Source organism: Pogona vitticeps, chromosome 8, assembly GCF_051106095.1.
Source record: "Pogona vitticeps strain Pit_001003342236 chromosome 8, PviZW2.1, whole genome shotgun sequence".
Classification (NCBI taxonomy): Eukaryota; Metazoa; Chordata; class Lepidosauria; order Squamata; family Agamidae; genus Pogona; species Pogona vitticeps.
Genome location: NC_135790.1, coordinates 23,684,872 through 23,703,333, shown reverse-complemented (window position 1 = coordinate 23,703,333; position 18,462 = coordinate 23,684,872). Strand labels below are relative to the sequence as shown.

The 18,462-nt window shown below is 44.2% G+C and overlaps 2 long non-coding RNA genes across 2 annotated transcripts; both read right to left on the bottom strand.

The window, feature by feature from the left end:
• Positions 1 to 283: 283 nt before the first annotated feature.
• LOC144584217 (uncharacterized) lies at positions 284 to 8,472 on the bottom strand. Its single transcript, XR_013538331.1, has 2 exons — positions 8,223 to 8,472; positions 284 to 658 (listed from the first exon to the last, which is right to left on the bottom strand). It is a non-coding gene; the product is annotated as an uncharacterized LOC144584217 (long non-coding RNA).
• Positions 8,473 to 8,670: 198 nt separating this feature from the next.
• LOC110079499 (uncharacterized) lies at positions 8,671 to 18,259 on the bottom strand. The gene is made up of 3 exons (XR_013538330.1): positions 18,157 to 18,259; positions 16,355 to 16,428; positions 8,671 to 8,866 (listed from the first exon to the last, which is right to left on the bottom strand). It is a non-coding gene; the product is annotated as an uncharacterized LOC110079499 (long non-coding RNA).
• Between the last annotated feature and the right edge of the window lie 203 nt (positions 18,260 to 18,462).

Sequence of the window (18,462 nt, the reverse complement as noted above, 5' to 3'; positions counted from 1 at the left end):
TTTCTGTCCAGAAAAGGAACTTTACCTAGGTTCTGCAATGTGCCCACATCACCCCGGACATTATCCACTCTTGCTGCAAATGATACTCAGCTGTACAGCCCAGTGACTCAGTACAAGAGAGACTCTGTGTTCTTAGTTGTCAGACATGTGTTCACAGAATGGCACAGAAGCATTTTCTCTTTTTTTCGCCATCCTTTGAATTCGGATCTTTCTGGGCTTCATAGTTCCCTTGGAAGAGCAGACAGCCATGACTAGTTCTGGTACATGACTCACAAAAATAATATCATCATCTTTGTTCATTTAATCAACCCAAGCACCAGACATCACCAGATCCAGCATCAACATTTACATTATGAATTTGTGTTGGACGTCAACTTTTCCACTTGCGAGGTGACCTCCCCAATCCCATGATCTACCTTGATGACATGGCCCAGCTTCTTCTTTTTAAAAAAAAGAACCACCACTGTTATTTCTGTTCCTCCTGAGTAATGTCCATCCTTATCTTTGTAAGTCAAACAAAAGTCCTCTTTTAAGGGATGCAAAATTGCTACACTTTTTTCTTTTTCTTTCTCATTCTCTTTTCTATACTGGAGTTCTTGATTTCAAAAGAAGCAAAAGCAGAGTGGAGCTGCACATGAACACTAGATTTTAGGAAAACCTAAAAATAAACACAGGACAATGTTAAGTAAGGTCCCATGGCAGGAGATCCTAACAGGAAAAGGAGTCCAAGATGGGTGAGAGTTTCTGAAAAGGCACAATTACAAACAGCTCCTAGAAGGGGGAAAAAAAAGGAAGACAGCAAAAAGAGACAATGTGGCTTTATGAAAAGCTCAGAGAGGACCTGGGGGAAAAAACACAGGAAAGCCAGGCAACAAAGGAAGAGTACGGAAAGGTAGCAAAGAATTGCAGGGATGGTGTTAGGAAGGCAAAAGCTGAGAATGAGCTGAGGTTAGCAAGAGATGCTAAAAGCAACAACAAAAAACAGCATTCTTCAGGCATGTGCATAGCAAAAGACAGAGAAAAGAAATAGTCACTTAGGTATGCAAAAGGGGATGCAAAAATGCTAAGATGGCAACAGAGACCATAGGCCAGGGCAGCATGGGTGGCGGCAATGTGGGCAGTGGCAGCCAGGGTAGGGAGGGGAAGAGGGGCAGGCTGTGGGTATGGGGGTGTGGGGGGAGCATTCTGCCTATGGGCCCACTGATCAGCTGTTTGGCAGGTCCATAGACAGAGTGGGAAGGCCACTAGAAAGACTACCCTTTTCCCTAGCAGTACCAAGCTGTCAGGAACCCAGCTGTGTGGGAGAAATGGATGCAATCAATATCACTCCTCCTGTTCATCTTACTTCCAAGTACAATGAGATTCTGATCATTTGCCAGTAAATTGTTTGACGGGTTGCTGGGGACCTGATTGTGCAGCGGAAGGATGCAGAAAATTTTTTCTCCAAGGATACCATTTTTCCCAGAAGGATCACTGAGAGGTGGTGAGGTGAAAACATCTCTCCATGTTTTTGCACCAGATTTCCCAGAATCCCCGTCAGGCTGGCCAGGCAGGAGGTGAGATAGGGTCGGGCTTCAGCTTGAGCAACATCTCTTGCTGCAAGAAGATTGAGTATCTGCTGCCTTTCCCCTACCCCAATGTCCTCAATTTTTCCAACGTCAGAACATATATATCAGAATATGATCTTTTCATTTTAGAGAGAGACCAGGAACCTGTGATTGCAAAAATCTGCACTCGGAAGAGTGCTGGGCTGCTTTAAAGATTACTTCATTGAGCAACGTGGATGATGCTTTTCCTTCTCCCATCACCATGTCTCGGAACAAAGCAGAAACATACTTTAAAATAGAATCTCAAATGCTTTGGAAGTTTCGCTTGTAAGGGAAAGTGAAGGGCATATGAGGAGAGCCAGAAGGGAGGGCAAGGTGCACAAGGAAAGACCGTTTGAACTGCTCCCTGTATTTCTGTGGCATTTATTTTCTAGGCCATGCGGTCCTAGGGGAAAGGAATAAGTCGGAAAGAAGCCAAGTACAGGCTTGCTCTTTTGTAAGATGGCAGTAAGAACTTCATGCTACTTGGCCTTCTCATTCTGTGCAGTGAAGAGAGATGGGGCATCAGATCTCTGGAAACCATCGCACCGTTAATGGTGGAGCTGGATTTTGATCCTTTCATTGTAGAGATACTTGGCTTCCTGGCAGAGATAACAAGCTATGGGGAATTTGAAAAATGACAGAGAGGGCAAATGGGTGGTCGCAACGTTGGTTATGCAGAGCAGTGTCCTGGTGCCTCCTCCACGGCACTCTCTTTTCTTGGGTTGCCTCTATCCCCTTATGGGAAGGAAGATTTGAACTTCTTTGGGCAGGGGGACAAGAACCCATTGCTGCTGCCTAAAGAATGGGTGATAGAATCCAAGAATTAGAGTGCAATTTAGGAGCTCATTCCAACATGGCGATGGGTGTCCACCTTGAGATGCCTCTTAATGAATGGTCATGAAGTTCCATCAGATCATCACATGTGTGCCTGTGTTCTTGGACAGTTTTATTTTTGGATTACAAATCAGAAGGCTACTGGGATTCATAATCCAAGAAAAAAAAAGTAACTTTCCAATGCATTGTCATGACCTTGTTGGTGATATGCATCATTACTTCTCTCTTCTTTTCTCTCTCTCTTCTAAGCACATATCTCCAAAGATTCTAAGGTTATACTCCCTGTAAGTAACTTTTCCAAGAGTATATTCCACAAAAGTAGCATAACATAGCATCATACTTGGTTTTTAGGAGGTAGGGTCTAGTGGCCCTGTTGTCAGTGGGGTTGTGAATCTGCTCTCCAAAGTGCTGAATCCTTTCCCTGAAACAGTTTCAGCATCTCCAACAATCCAGACTAAAACCCTGAATGGATTTACCATTCCACTGATATTGGCATAACCAACCCCCACTGTTATTTGGATCTGCTGAAAGAAGCACCAGCTTTTTACTACTCTTCATTTCTGCTCCACTGTGTCTCTGTTCAGAAGCAAGAGAGGGCTCTACGTTAATGACTATGAAATATTGATAGGTTCGCTTTTATAACAAGGCGTTGCACAGCACCAAACATTGATACTTCAGTGGTTGATGGGGTCCCTGAAGAGGAGATGACCTGAAATTCTTTCATTATGATCAACAGATCAGATGGGGCCAACATGATACTGGACTGGCGTGATGAATTTTATCTTGCAAATGACTGCGCTGGAAGCCAGCTCTTTATTACCCACTCTATATGAGTATATATAGAGCAAATAAAATACTTTTAATGCACCTTTATAAATAAAACCAATCGTGCTACTACACCTCTAACTATGAATGAACCAGCCAGCCAGCCAACCTACCAAATAACCCTAGGCAACTGGCTATGCTACACTTTTCTTCCCGACATGAAAGCATACTACTTGTAGTGATTTTTTAAAAAGCATGTACAGTACTATATCTGGAATGTGACTCTCATACCTATACTCTGAAGTGGTCCAGTCTAGAATTCTGGTACTTCATTGTTTATCATATATGAAGAAACACACCAAAAGTGTGATGTGAGTGACTAATACAACATTTCTGGTATTTTATGTAAGTCTACTCAAGCACTCCACAGTCTGGACCTGTGGGAAAAGAGAGAGAGAAAGAGAGAGACAGAGACAGACAGACAGACAGACAGACAGACACACACACACACAGAGAGATGCTTTCACCTCACCACTGCTCAGTGATCCTTCTGGAAAGATGGTGTTCTTGGAGCAAATTTCTCTTCATCCTTCCCCCGCACAATCAGGTCCTCAGCAACCCATCAAACAATTTACTGGCAAACGATCAGAGCCTCATTGTACTGGGAAGTAAGATGAACGTGGGTGATATTGATTGCATCCATTTCTCCCACACAGCTGGGTTCCTGACAGCTTGGTATTGCAAGGGAAGAGGGCAGTGGAAAGAGTGATCTTCTTGTACCCCCAAAAGGTGGTAGTCCCTTGGGGGGAAATGAAAGAAGAGGTGGTGGCAGTGCTTGCCATTTGTGGCAGACCACATAGCCACTGGCCATTGTCTGCATGTGCCCCATGGCCTGAAGGCTTGGAGCAAAAGGCTGAACATACCTCAGTCCTTGCATCATTTTTCTACACTGGTCCCCCTTATTATCACGTAGATGAAAGAAGCAGAAGCCAGTGGTTACAAGCCTATCTGTGCCAATGTCAGTTCTCTCTGCCAGGTTTGTTTGTTTGTTCTATAAGCAACAAGCTTCTCCTGGGGTTTCAGATTCCAGGGCTCCAAACCGCCGGAAGGCTGTGGTCTCTCCGTTCATTAAAAACATGCCTAGATTCCTTGTCCCACAGACAGCTTCAGGCTTAATGCAAGTCAAGGAACAAACAAACAAACTAAGGGCCATTGGGTGAGTCGGGGGTTCTGAAGCCAGGACTGCATTATCTTCATGCATCCAGAGCACACCGTTATAGCTGCTGGATCCTATCACATCCTGGGATTTGCAGTGCAGTACCTAGAATTGTTCACCCCAGAGCAATTCTCCCAAGTAAACCAGGGAATACTCAGTACCACAGCACGTGTGATCCCTGCGCAATGTCCAAAGACAGGAGCCGACAGTGCCTTTATCAGACACCTAGGAATATTTATTTATTTAGTATCCTGCACAACTACTCTGGGCAACAAACCAATCACAATCATGCAAAATACATAGCCGCCCCACCCAAAAAAAGCATATATAAACAGCAAGCAAGAAGCATGATGTCTAAAAATAAAATAACTAAGAAAGAACACTAACTAGTTGTAAACACTGAATACAATAATATTAGGTGGCAAAAAATATGACAAGTTCACAAGCACAGAGGGAAAGAGAGAGAAAGAAGCCCAATCATCCAGTCAGATTACTCTGGGGTAAGGCCATTAAAAGTTTGTGAAGAGAGTCAGGTTTTAGTCTCCTAAAACCAATGAGGGATGGGTTTAATCGTACCTCAGGTGGGAGCGAGTTCCAAAGTGATCCGGCAACCACTGAGAAGACCTGGGTTCTAGTGTCAGATTTTCAGGCCTCCCTCGGGGTCATCACCCACAGCATCCCAGTATGTGAGGTATGGATGGAATGGGGAGATGTTTGAGGGAGAAGCACTTAGACAGGGAGCAAGATCCTAAACCATTAAGGGCTTTGCATGGTAGCATAAGCCATTTGAAACATCACAAACAGGTGAGCTTTCTGGTCCTACAGGGCTCTATATCAAGCTGAACCTTCCAGAGTGTGGGGATAAAGTTGGGGGAATGAGAGAAGTAGAAAACACCACAAGATCATTCTGGCCGGATGTTGATCACCTGACACCTGAGGTTCAATTTAAATTGAGTAAAACTACGGAAATGGATGAGGAAAGTGGATTTTAATCCCAAGTAACATCTTCTGCAGCTTCTGTACAGTGTCATAAATATCAATCAGTCTTAATAAATATATTGCATTTTATGAATCCTGAGCATGACTTTTTATATTTCAAGAGTCACTGAGAAACGATGTGACTGTTAGAGAAATGATTCTTGCTGTCAGGCCTGGGAAAAACTACGGTGAGCTGTCCATGGTCCTGTTTGGCAGACATGCGGAGGATCCAGGCGACACAGAAGAGTACAGATCTAGCGATATTAACAAATGACGGCAGAATGTAACATTCAGAGCCATAAGTACATGGCTGGGCTGGACATCAGAACCAAATGTTGTCAATGTGAGTCCCTGAGATTATGAGTTATTATTTCAGGGGAAAACTTTAAAAGTTTATGCCAAAAGAAGACTGGAAGATACACAATTTTTGGGAGAAAATGCTAATGTTTTAGGTAGAATTAAAGAAACATTTTGAACCTTGGAGTTCATAGCCTGAGTTTATTCATGTCAATGAGATCTCCTCTGGAATGCACATGTTGTTCCAGCTGTGAGGTCAATTCAAGAATAAGAGTGACCTTTAACCATTCCTCTAATTTAGGGAAGGCACTATCAGAGTTCCCCAACTCTGTCATCCCATATCTCATGCTGTGAAGGCTTAAATAATAAAGGGATAATGTCCGCAGAGAACAAGACTGAGAGGACCCGAGATTTTGCTATAGGACGGTGTCACTTATTCTTTTAGGACAGATGCACAACAGAGCATTACTCAGTAGATTTAAGAATGCAGAAAATCTATTTTGGACTGAAGTCTTGTGAAGGTGACTTAGGATTTTGCAGTCTGCAGAAAGAAGACTTTTCCCTGGTTTCCAGGAGCTGTTAAGTTTCCTCTGTGTGCTTTTTGCTGTCATTCCTTCATTATCCTCACAAACAACCTTGTGAAGTAGGCCAGGTTGAGAAAGGAAGCAAGACCACCACTGGCCCAAGCCACTTAGATTGTTTCGTGGCTCATTGGGTACCTCTGAAGCTTCAGTCCCACACTTTGAGCGCTTCCCTACATGGTGGAGGCCCTAAAACAAGCAGAATAGTGGCTCTTGTTACCTCTCCACCCAATCTTTTTTTTTAATCTGACCATCACCTACAACATTATTGTTCTTGTGGAGTGTTGACCAAATAGAAAGTTGTCCTATAGTGACTGAATCAAAACACTGGCCTGTCTAGCTAAGTTCTGTCTATGCTCCAGGGTTTCAGGCATACATCATCTCCAACTGCTGATGTTTGCAGTCATCCCCCCATGCACCCCATAGATCTTGGCCTCCACAAGTATCCTTGTTGGTGCGTTGAAGGATAGCAGCACACTTTTTGAATATTATTTTGTATTCTTTGAGTAATGGGACTGCAAGACGGTGTCTTAGGATCCAAAATAGGAAGAAATCCATGGTTAATTAATTTCCTTGTATAATTTTTATTACTTTTAATATATGTTATTGGTTATTTGTGATTTCTGCTGGCGCCACCTACTGTCTCTCTGAGTTCGGTGCTTGCAAGCTACGTAGATCTTCCACAATACAACAGCCATCTTTGGGTCTTGAAACAATTCTTTGGAAGGAGGCTGGAAAGAGTTAAAATCTGTATGCTATATAAATAGCATTAACAGCACTAGCTGACAGTTTAATGCAAAAGCATATTGCAGTGCAAATCAGCTCTTATGGGATAATTGTATTAGGGGCAAGGGATAACATGGGCTGCCCTTAGGGGGAAAAACTCAAGGGAATTTGACGTATTAGTTTGTCTGTTTCACGGGCATACCTTCAGTAGATTATTCACCCACACCACCTACACTTAAATACTTTAATGAAGACTATAACAATTAATGAATGCTTTATGCTAAGGAACTTTAGGTCACTTATACTGGGATACTATGAGTGGGGATCCTGAGGGAGGCCTGGAACTATGCCACCCAAAACCTGGCCTTCTCCATGGTGGCCACATTGCTTTGGAACTCCCTCCAACTAGAGATGTGATTAATCCCATCCTTCCTTGCTTTTAAGGACACAACTTAAAACGTTGCTTTTTTCATAAGCTTTCCATGGCCTCACCCCAGATTAATCTTGTTTTAAGTAATTGCATTATTGAGCCTGCAAAATTGTCTCTATCTGCTGCCCATTATTATTGTATTTTGTATCCTAATTTTTTTCTTATTCCTATTCTCCTTTTTTGGTATTAGTTATTTTATTTTTTTTAAGGCACATGGTGGCGCTGTGGGTTAAACCGCTGAAGCCTCTGTACTGCAAGGTCAGAAGACCTGCAGTTGTAAGATTGAATCCATGGAATGGAGTAAGACCCCGTCGCTTGTCCCAGCTCCCACCAAGCTAGTGGTTCGAAAGCATGCAAAATGCAAAAATGTGAATAGATAAATAGGTACTACCGCGGAAGATTGTCTTCAGACAAACGATAGCCCTATGGGTTGGAAACGGAGATGAATACCACCGCCTAGAGTCGGACACGACTTGACAAAATGTCAACGGGAACCTTTTACTAATTTATTTTTAGAGATTATGTTTTTTGTACACTGTTTCATTTGAATGTTATTACTGCTTTGTCCACTGCCCAGAGTAGTGGCCTTGCCACTAGCTAAACAGGATACAAAATATAATAATAACAATTTTTAACTAAGCAATCCAAAACTGTTGGAAGTCGCCACGTATACGGAGAAATCATCAGTGGCACTCCTGTGTTACTAGGAAGTAAGTAAATGATCTTGGTGTGGCTGATCTGCACTCAGATTCCAAGGAAGCTGGTATGGAAATGCAATCCTTTAGCCCATTCCTAGAATTACTGACCTGAGAGATGCACAGGTAAGGGCAGCCCAATCCAGATGTAGTTGAATGGTAACCCTCCAGTAGCCCTCTCTGTTGGTAAGCTGGCTGCAGCTGATGAGACATCAAACCTTTAGAGGACCACCCTGGGTGAAATGAAATGACATTGTGTGTTGAGGAGGCTTGCCACAAATATTATGTTTTTGTTATGTAAACTGCCCTGAGTAGTGATTTCACTAATTATTTAACTTTGTGTATCAGTCAACTTGTTTTATTTCCCCCCCCCAAACAGCCATGATTTCAGTCCTTTTCATTCTATAATAATAATAATAATAATATAATTCTAATATAATTCTATATAATAATAATAAAATAATTCTAAGAAACTGTGCTTCCTTGTGCTACACAAGCTTAAGCCAACGTAGGTTTCCTCTTAGGAGGTGTGTGATGGGGCCACCGAGAAAGAGAGAGATTTTTCAGGTTACAAGTCAACAGCAAGTAGGAAAGGATGTTGACGGCTTGCAGGTTATCAAGCCCTTTTTGAAAATCAGAATACAACACACCAAAGCAAAACAAACTCCTTATCTTTTGCTTCCTTTTCCATAAGACTCACCTACCATAGGAAACTGTCATAGGGATGATTAAGATAATGTATAAGATTTTGCAACCTGAACAATAAAAAAGCAGTGTAAGTGAAGGCAATTGTAAAATGCTGACGTATCCAGTGATTAGCTGGGAAAATATGTGTTGAGTCACTGCCCAGGTATGAATTAAGGTTGATAACAATAAAGAGGATTGTTACATACAGCACTGATGTTACCTGTCTGTCATGGGTTTGGAGGGAAAGTTCCATCCTATGGGGAGTGGAAGGCGGGACATCAGGAGGAGGGGCTGTACTGTAAATATATGTGATGCCTGTGTGGGAGATGCTGAGAGACACTGGGATGTGACGAAGCAGCAGCTGGGAAGAAGAAGCTGTTGTGGGAGTCTGTGTGTCAGACAGGGTACTTCTGTGTGTCAGAGTACCAACCTGATAGGTTCAGGTGTCTGTTGGTTAGCCAGAACTGATAGGTTCAGGGTCTGTGCTTCAAGTTAAGGGTTCTGGGTGAACCAAACTGTATGCTTGTATGAGTGAGAATAAGCCACGTTACTTTATTTTATTCACCTGATTGTTTTATTTTGCCTGTGTGTATTTAAAATAAACCTTATTCTTTTTATTGTTTAAAAATCCATCCCTGGTCTGTGTGACTTCTTAAAGGGAATGGTTGGTGGCAGCTTAGTGTAACTGTGTGACATATCCCAGTAGGTCTGGGTTTGTCACATTGATTGGTGTCCAGCGTGTGGGATACGACTGGTCCAGTTGTCCAGTGGTCCAGCAAAGCCTTGGCAAGTGTGCCCAGAGCAAGGGGGGTCTAGTCAGGGACAGTCTGAGGCGCGTAGGTAATCTTCTAGGTGTACCTCACGGGGAGGTGCGCTAGTAGAAGAACGTGCCAACTGGGGAGACTTAGATTAAGGTGCTCTGAGGCAGCCTAGTTTTGGCGGGAAAAAGCTGAGGCAAAACTGCATAGTAACAGTGATCTAGCTTGCCAGCTGAGAGGCCCAGCAGAGGGGGGTAGGCTCTGACTCGATACTGTTGCAAGTTAAGTGCTGAAGAACAGCAGCCTAGGGAAAGCTGGTTCTGAGGCAAGAGGAAAAAAGTGGTCGTTTTATTCTGAGGCTTGACTTTTTAAAGCAGCCTGTTCTGAGGGGGGATTATGCCCTTGACTCGAAGCCAGATGGCCGAAATGAGTGAAGTGAAAGACCCCCAGATTGACCAAGGTTCTGAGGATGAATTTGGCTCAGTGCAAGGTGACAGCATGGGAGAGCAGAACCCAGAACTTAGAAAATTGCTCATAGCCCAACAGCATGAACTGAGGATGAGGCAATTTGAAATGGAGGAAAGGGAAAGAGAAGAAAGGGAAAGAGAGAAACAGAGGCAATTTGAGATAGAGAGATTGGAAAGAGAAGAAAGATTAGAGAGACAGAGAATTGAATTGGAATTGCAGAGAGAGAAAATGGCGTTTGAATTAAAAAAATTGGAACTGATGAATCAGAACAATAATAACAATAGGGATTCTGAGGGAGGCCAATTGTCTAAGGCTGACCTGAAGAAATTCCCTGTGTACCACAAGGGAGATTGTCCCGAGGTGTTCTTTTCCTTAGTGGAAAGAGCGTTTGTGGACTTCTCAGTGAGGGAAACTGAGAAGATGACCATCATGCGATCTCTAATCAGTGGTAGCCTGGCTGAGGTCTATGCCGAGATGCCTGAGGAACTGATGAAAGATTTTGCAGAGTTTAAAAAACTGGTGTTTGCCAGACATGGGATAAATGCGGAGCAGCTGAGACAAAGATTCAGGTCCCTCACCAAGAAACCAGAACAGACTTTTACCCAAGTGGGGGCCCAATTGGTGAGGCTGCTTGAGAAATGGCTATCGCAGGAAGGGACAGAGACCTATGAGCAGCTTAAAGATTTGATAGCGCTGGAACAGTTCTATTCAGTCCTGCATGGGGAATTGAAATTCCAGGTGAGGGAAAGGAAACCGAAATCTGTGGCAGCAGCCGCAGAGATCGCAGATTTTATTTCCCAAATAAGGAAGCCCTTGGGTGAGGGGAAATCTGTAGGTAAACCCAAAGAAACCTACAGCAAGTACTCTCAGGGACCAGGGAAAAGCCAGCAAGGGGGAGGGGCCCATGGTGAAGGGAAGCCCTCAGACATGAAACTAAGACCTCAGATTTTGGAGGGAAAACCAAAACAAGATGAGAGAGAATCAAAATACACCAGAAAATGTTATTTTTGTCAGGGAAAGGGTCACCTAATCTCAGAGTGTGAGAAATTAAAGCAGCTAAAAGGAATGGTGCCTCAGGAGTCTAGTGGGACCAAGCCAAAAGCTGTGTTCTGTGTCCAGAAAGAGCAAGGCTCAGTGTCACTGAGGGAGCCTGTTGCCATGGCTACTCAGTCTGGAACAGCTACCTCTGCTGATCAGGCTGAGGAAAATGGTCCTCTTGTGGAGGTAAAGCGCTGCTTGCTGGTGAAAACAGATTCCCAGTTGTTTGAGACAGCAGGGGTGGACGTAGGAATACTTGACCGTCAGTATAGGGGGCTACGGGACACTTGTTCCCAGGTAACCCTGTGCCATCCAGATATTATTCCTAGGGAGTTTATAATCCCAAATGAGAGCATGAAGGTGGCAGGGATTGAGGGGCAGGTAATCTCTCTGCCAGTAGCAGAGGTACCTGTCAACTTTCAAGGCTGGAGGGGAGATTGGCGGCTAGCGATTTCATCGACTCTGCCAGCAGCCGTGCTCGTGGGAAATGACCTGGCTGAACATGTGAAAAGGGTGCTAGTGATTACACGCTCACAAGCCACCACAGGGACAGTTCAGGGGGGTAATGATGAGCCAGAGACGGAAGCAGAGGGGAGTTCAGAAGCTGTGGTGGAAACCTTAACCACAGACAGCAGATTTGGACAGGAGCAAAAGGCAGACGCCACTCTCCAAAAGTGTTTTGAACAGGTGACTGACGCCCAGCTAACACCTGAAACCCCAGTGAGATTTCTGGAGAAAAAGGGGATTTTATATAGAGAGACCCTGAGGAATATCTCAAAAGGGGGAGATGGGATCAGAAGTCAGCTGGTGGTACCTGAAAAGTATCGCCCCATGATCTTACAAAGGGGTCACTCTGACATGTCTGCTGCACACTTAGGGGTGAAAGGGCCCCTTGATTTGATCAAGCAAGATTGGGAGCAGATCACCCAGGATGACCCACTAGACGTTGTGACATACATAGACACCTTGATGAATGACCTAAGGAGAAATCTAGAGCTGGCAGCAGAAAACCTGCAAGCTCAGAAGGTCAGACAGAAAACATGGTATGACCACAAAGCTAGAGAGAGGCACTTTGACCCAGGGGAGGAAGTGCTTTGGCTTAGGCCCTGCAGAGAGAATAAACTGCAGCTCAAATGGGCAGGACCATATAGGGTCATTTCCAAGATGTCAGACCTGAACTACCTAATAGAGCAGGAGGAGAACCAGGCAAGGAGGGTGGTTCATGTGAATGCCCTAAAACCCTACTACAGAGGGGAACAGAGGGTTTTATTCGCGATAAAAGCAGCTGAGAGTGAGGAAGCTGAATTACCCTTCTGGGAGGGTAGAGGGGAAGTAAAATACAACCCAGAGGAGGTAAAGATCAGTCCTGCACTCACCCAAGACCAGCAGCAAGAACTAAAAATGCTGCTTAGTAAATATCAACAGGTGTTTTCCAACAAGCCGGGGATAGTGAAGGGAGTGATGCATCGGATCCACACAGGGGATGCACCCCCGCAGGCAGTATCCCCATACCGAGTAACGGGACCCTATAGGGACAAGGTGCGGAAGGAGCTGGACGAGATGCTGAGGGAGAACATAATCGTCCCCTCTTCTAGTCCTTGGTCCTCTCCGATAGTCCTTGTGGACAAGCCTGATGGGAGCATTAGGTTTTGTGTCGATTACAGGAAATTAAACCGTGTAACCACTCCTGATGCCTACCCAATGCCCAGGCTAGACAACCTGATTGAAACCATAGGGGGTTGTCGGTTCATCTCATCATTGGACCTGGTAAAGGGATATTGGCAATTAAGAATTGATCCCAGGGATCAAGAAAAGACTGCCTTTTGCAGCCCTTTTGGTCTCTATGAGTTTCGAGTCCTGAGCTTTGCTCTCAGAAATGCACCAGCCACATTCCAAAGGCTGATGGACCAGACCTTGGCAGGGCTCAGTGACTTTACAGTGGCCTACATTGACGGCATAGGGATCTTCAGTAATACCTGGGAAGATCACCTGTTACACCTGGAGTTAGTGCTGCAGAGGTTAAGTGCAGCAGGGCTAACAGTAAAGGCCAGCAAGTGTCAGCTGGGTAGCCCAGAAATAAAATACTTGGGTCACATGGTAGGGGGAGGAGTGATAAAACCCCTGGAGGCCAAAATAGAAGCTGTTCGTGATTGGCCCAGACCCAACACCAAGAAAAAGGTCAAATCATTTCTTGGGTTGGTGGGCTACTACAGAAAGTTCATCCCGAGGTTTAGCGAGATTGCGGCTCCGCTGACCGATCTGACGAGGAAGACGGCTGATGATCGCATCCCGTGGACCAGCGACTGTGAGGCGGCGTTCCAGAGGTTGAAGGAGGCGTTAATCAACTATCCTGTCCTGCGTGCTCCAGACTTCGACCGGGAGTTCATCATCTACACCGATGCGTCTAACAGCGGGGTAGGAGCAGTTCTGTGCCAGGAGGATGAGAATGGTGACCAACATCCAGTGTCCTACCTGAGTAGGAAACTTCAAAAAGGTGAGAGACATTTGGCAACCGTGGAGAAGGAGTGTTTGGCCATAGTCTACGCGATCCAGAAGGCCAAGCCTTACATCTGGGGAAGACATTTTATTCTGTGTACTGACCATTCACCATTGCAATGGTTAAAGACAATGAAAACCCACAATAGCAAACTTATGAGGTGGGCTTTAAACCTACAGGACTATGACTTTGAAGTGAAGGTGGTCAGAGGGTCAGTGAACTGTGTTGCTGACGCCTTATCAAGAAGACCTGAAGAATGAAGACGGCGAAAGAACATGGACTATGTGTATATAATGATGACAAAAGTAAAATGTACCTGGTTTTGAATTTGGTTTGTATGAATAAAGGTAAATTGATGTAATGTTAATGGTAAATGTTTAAATGCCTATTTGCTATGGTTTAACTTAGAATGTAAGTATAAGTAAGTATAATATGGTATGTATAACTGTTTTGTGTATTTTATTCAGGTTGTTTTTTGGTGAAAAGCACGTTAGCTTTCCCCCTACAAAACAACTTATAAAGAGGGGAGGTGTTACATACAGCACTGATGTTACCTGTCTGTCATGGGTTTGGAGGGAAAGTTCCATCCTATGGGGAGTGGAAGGCGGGACATCAGGAGGAGGGGCTGTACTGTAAATATATGTGATGCCTGTGTGGGAGATGCTGAGAGACACTGGGATGTGACGAAGCAGCAGCTGGGAAGAAGAAGCTGTTGTGGGAGTCTGTGTGTCAGACAGGGTACTTCTGTGTGTCAGAGTACCAACCTGATAGGTTCAGGTGTCTGTTGGTTAGCCAGAACTGATAGGTTCAGGGTCTGTGCTTCAAGTTAAGGGTTCTGGGTGAACCAAACTGTATGCTTGTATGAGTGAGAATAAGCCACGTTACTTTATTTTATTCACCTGATTGTTTTATTTTGCCTGTGTGTATTTAAAATAAACCTTATTCTTTTTATTGTTTAAAAATCCATCCCTGGTCTGTGTGACTTCTTAAAGGGAATGGTTGGTGGCAGCTTAGTGTAACTGTGTGACATATCCCAGTAGGTCTGGGTTTGTCACAAGGATGATCCAGGTTGAAGGATATTTTTTCTTTGGGGAGGGGGTCTGCTGTTGTGCCCTTCCAAGTAGGAAGCTTAGCATAAGCCTACAGTATATGGCGGCATTCTGTATCCCCCGTGGAACCTTGCAAGGTAGGCTCACTTGGGAGTATAGATTAACCTGGGTCCTTTCTGCCACGGTCTTTAGATTATTTCATCCAGGAAATTTCATATTCAAGTGAGGATGTGAATCTTGATCTTCCCAGTTCCACTTCAACCCACTAAGAAGTCAATAAGATTTGTGGCATTCGCCTAATGACTTATGGCAGAAATGAACCTCTCATTACTGCAATATACTAAAGAAGTTCAACTTAAACAGAACAACCATAATATCTGGACACCTTAGTAGCACAGTGCAAAGGCTCATGTCCCAAACTGAAGGTTAACCTCCGTGGTTAAATCTAATTTTTGTACCAATGAGAGCAGGCCCATTAAAAAACAATGGAACTTGTGTTAGTGCTACAATTTCCCTTATGACTTATAGTAATTCTATGAATCCATGCCCTCCAAACAGGCTTATCACCAACAGCCCTGTTCAGCTTAGAAATTGTGTTATCTGTTACTCACAAGTGCCTTTCATTTCAATGGGTCTACTCAACTCAGGGCTAATGTTTCATTTAACTGCTAGACTTTAATGTAGAATAAAAGAAGAAAATCTTTGGGGAAAGGCAGGCAGAGTAACCCCTCTTCCTCCCTCACCCCATATCCTTCATCCTTTCCTTGTTCCTAAAATGTTGCTGTTCCTGTACTGAGAGCTGCATGAATCTGATTGTACTGAAAATAATCCAATTACAGATGGATTTTAAGGACATTTGGCGATCATTCTAAAGGAAAGAAGGGCAAAGAGACATCTTGCAATGGAACATGGGTGGACAGAACTGGTGGTTAGGCTTTAGGGCATCGCTGGATGAAGGGACATAAAATGTAGATAGGTGGAGATGCAAAGATTTAGAAAACATGTTTGAAAAGAGGAATGTTACCCCAGTTGTTACATGGGTAAAGCAGTGCTGCTTTACCATCCTTATTGCCAGAAAGAATTACATGTAACTCAGCATTTGGAGGCTGGTGTGTCTGCAGAGAAGCTGCTCCTGTTTGTAGGTTCTCCCCACTCCAATTTTCCTGCTGAGAGTCTACGCCCAGGTAGAAACCTCCCCTCTACAAACGAATTTATTTAAAATATTTTATCCCACCTTTCTCCTTAAAAGGACCCAAGGGAGCTTGGATCTACACATGGAGAAAGTTAAGATGGAGAAGGAAGGTCTATGCTGGATAGAATCAGGGTATGTAATGCCTGAATTGGGCTTACGTCTCTCTGCACACAACATGGTTGTAAACTCAGATACCAGCAGGTTGCAAATTCTGCATTGAGAGGGAGAGGGATAGAGAGACATAGTATAGAGAAGACTCTTCCAAGGCTGCATGCTCCAACCTCTTGTTCAGTTCTAGAAATCTCACAGCAACTGCATCCTTGGCAGGTAGCTATCCAACCTCCACTTCGGGGCCTCCAACTGAAAAAAAGAAACCATCACCTCCCTCTTCCAGTGTTGAACAACTGTAGAATCCTAGCATTTTACAATTGTACGGTGCAAACAGAAAAGAGGAGACCTGTTAGTTGACATCCGCTGTCAAGAGTAATTATGTTACAAGCTACTGCAAGCCACGGCCAAAGTGAGAGAGAGAGTGGTGAATAAATCTGACCTACCTACAGTTCAGCGCATTTGCAGATTGGCCTCATGCAAGTCTGTTTGGAAGTAGTTTCTGTTGAATTCACTAGAACTGATTAAGAGCACAGACCTTTATTCCATCTGTTTTGGTGAGACAAGGAGTTCGATGTGTGTTTAATTTGTCCATGAAAAACCTGCTGGGACCCAAGATGCTTGCATTCAGGCAGGTCATGACCGCACTACGTAGTAGCAAACATCTAGCAGCCCAGGGTTACATGCAATTAAACGAATGCAAACAGTTTCCTAATTAATATTTCAATGGCATTATTACTTGAATGAATACACCAAATTACAATCAGACAAGCAATGCCAGCACCATTTAGCTTTAGTAAATCTAGCTGTTTTCCTAATATCTGAAGGGCTGTCACAGAGAAGATAGAGCAAACTTGTATTCTGAGGGTAAGATCAAATTAAACAGAGTTTAATTATAAGGAAAAGCCATTTTGACAGCAACAGCAGCTTGACAGTGGAAAGGACTACTTCGAAAAGTGCTTGGCCCTTCTTCATTGGAGGTCTTCAAAGAAGACGTTGGACAGCCATCTATCAAGAATGCTCTAGTTGTAGAGCCATGTGCTGGCAGGGCGTTGGAGCGGTTGACCCTTGAGGCCTCTTTCCATCTTACAGTTCTGTCTTCTCAAATACCAGCTCCTGCTCGGTCATGCCATATCCCTTCGTGATACAATGGCGCAAATTTAAGATCTCAAAAAGGTGACTGCCACCTATCTCTCAGCCCTGCATTTGGTTAACAAGTCACCTGTCAAAAATAGTATCTATCACCATCTGTTTTGGACCTGATCTGCTTCCTCAGGGCTTCATTAAATGTAGAGATAACATTCAGAGTTATTGTCAGTTTTTCTTCACTCTACACCGAGCCCAGTGCTTGGCTACTGTCGCATCCACAAGTCTAATTTTACTCTAACTGATGCTCTACAGCCACAATTGCTGATAGAAACAAGTATGGACCTAAGAGCCTCAATTGTTTCCTCATGCTATATGGGTGTGGATGTACAATAGGGGGTTGTACCGGGCAATGCAGCATGACTTGATTTCTTTCAGTGAGATTTTTGACCACAGGATACAGAGCAAAAATCAAGGCAGGTCAACATGGCCAGAACAACTTGCCTATTGCTGTACCAGTAGTGGTGGTGCTGGTACATATTTCTATGGCGTAACCATAAGGCAATTGTTAACACACAATCCCGATCAGAGGTAAACATCATGTCCCATTCTTCCTAATCTCCAGATCATATTGTAATCTCAGTACTTGACACCAAGAACATACATAATAAGACCCCAGACCACAGTTGCACCTCATTCAGCACCTAGTTACAATTGGTGGACAACTAGATGCTTCTAGGAAGTCCACCAACTGGTCATAAAGTTAATCATATCCCCCTCTTTTGCAACTGGTATTTAGAGGTAGAAAATGTCAGATGTTCAATGCACACATCATGGTTAATATCCATGGATATGTTCCATAAATAGCTACATTTTTACAAACAGTATTCTCCTCAAATCTAGAAGTCCAGGAAATGGCTTTAGAAGGCCACCATGGATTGTTTAGTGTCAGGGAGGCAGTATACTTTGGTGCTGGAGAGCAGCAGGAACATCATGCTTTTGAGGGCCTTTGGGCAAGTGGCCTTCAGAATGGCCCTTCCCAGGTGGGTCTACCATCCTATCAACTTGTCACAGTCCAAGATATCCCAGGCAGCATCTCACCAGGGGCAAAGATACTGGGACCCAATCCACCATGCAGAGTATCAAGTCAAAAGGTACTCACTGCACAGCTGGCCGTGACCAAGCAGAGGCAGGAGCACCAAGGCTGGGAGGACGGAACCAGAACAAGATGCTGAGATGCAGGAGGCCAGCAAAGTCCAAGGCAGGAACAGATGCAGGAATACTGGAACACAAGGACTCTGGAGCTCAAGAGTAGCAGGGAGAGAGAACCACTCCTTAAATAGCCCTTCCCTCCAGCTTTCCAGGTGAGCCTCATGAGTGGCCCAACAGTTGCTACACAGGCCAGGGCTTGATCCTGCAAACACCAGGCCATTCCTGGGTCAGGTTGGCCCCGATCCTGCAGCTGCCA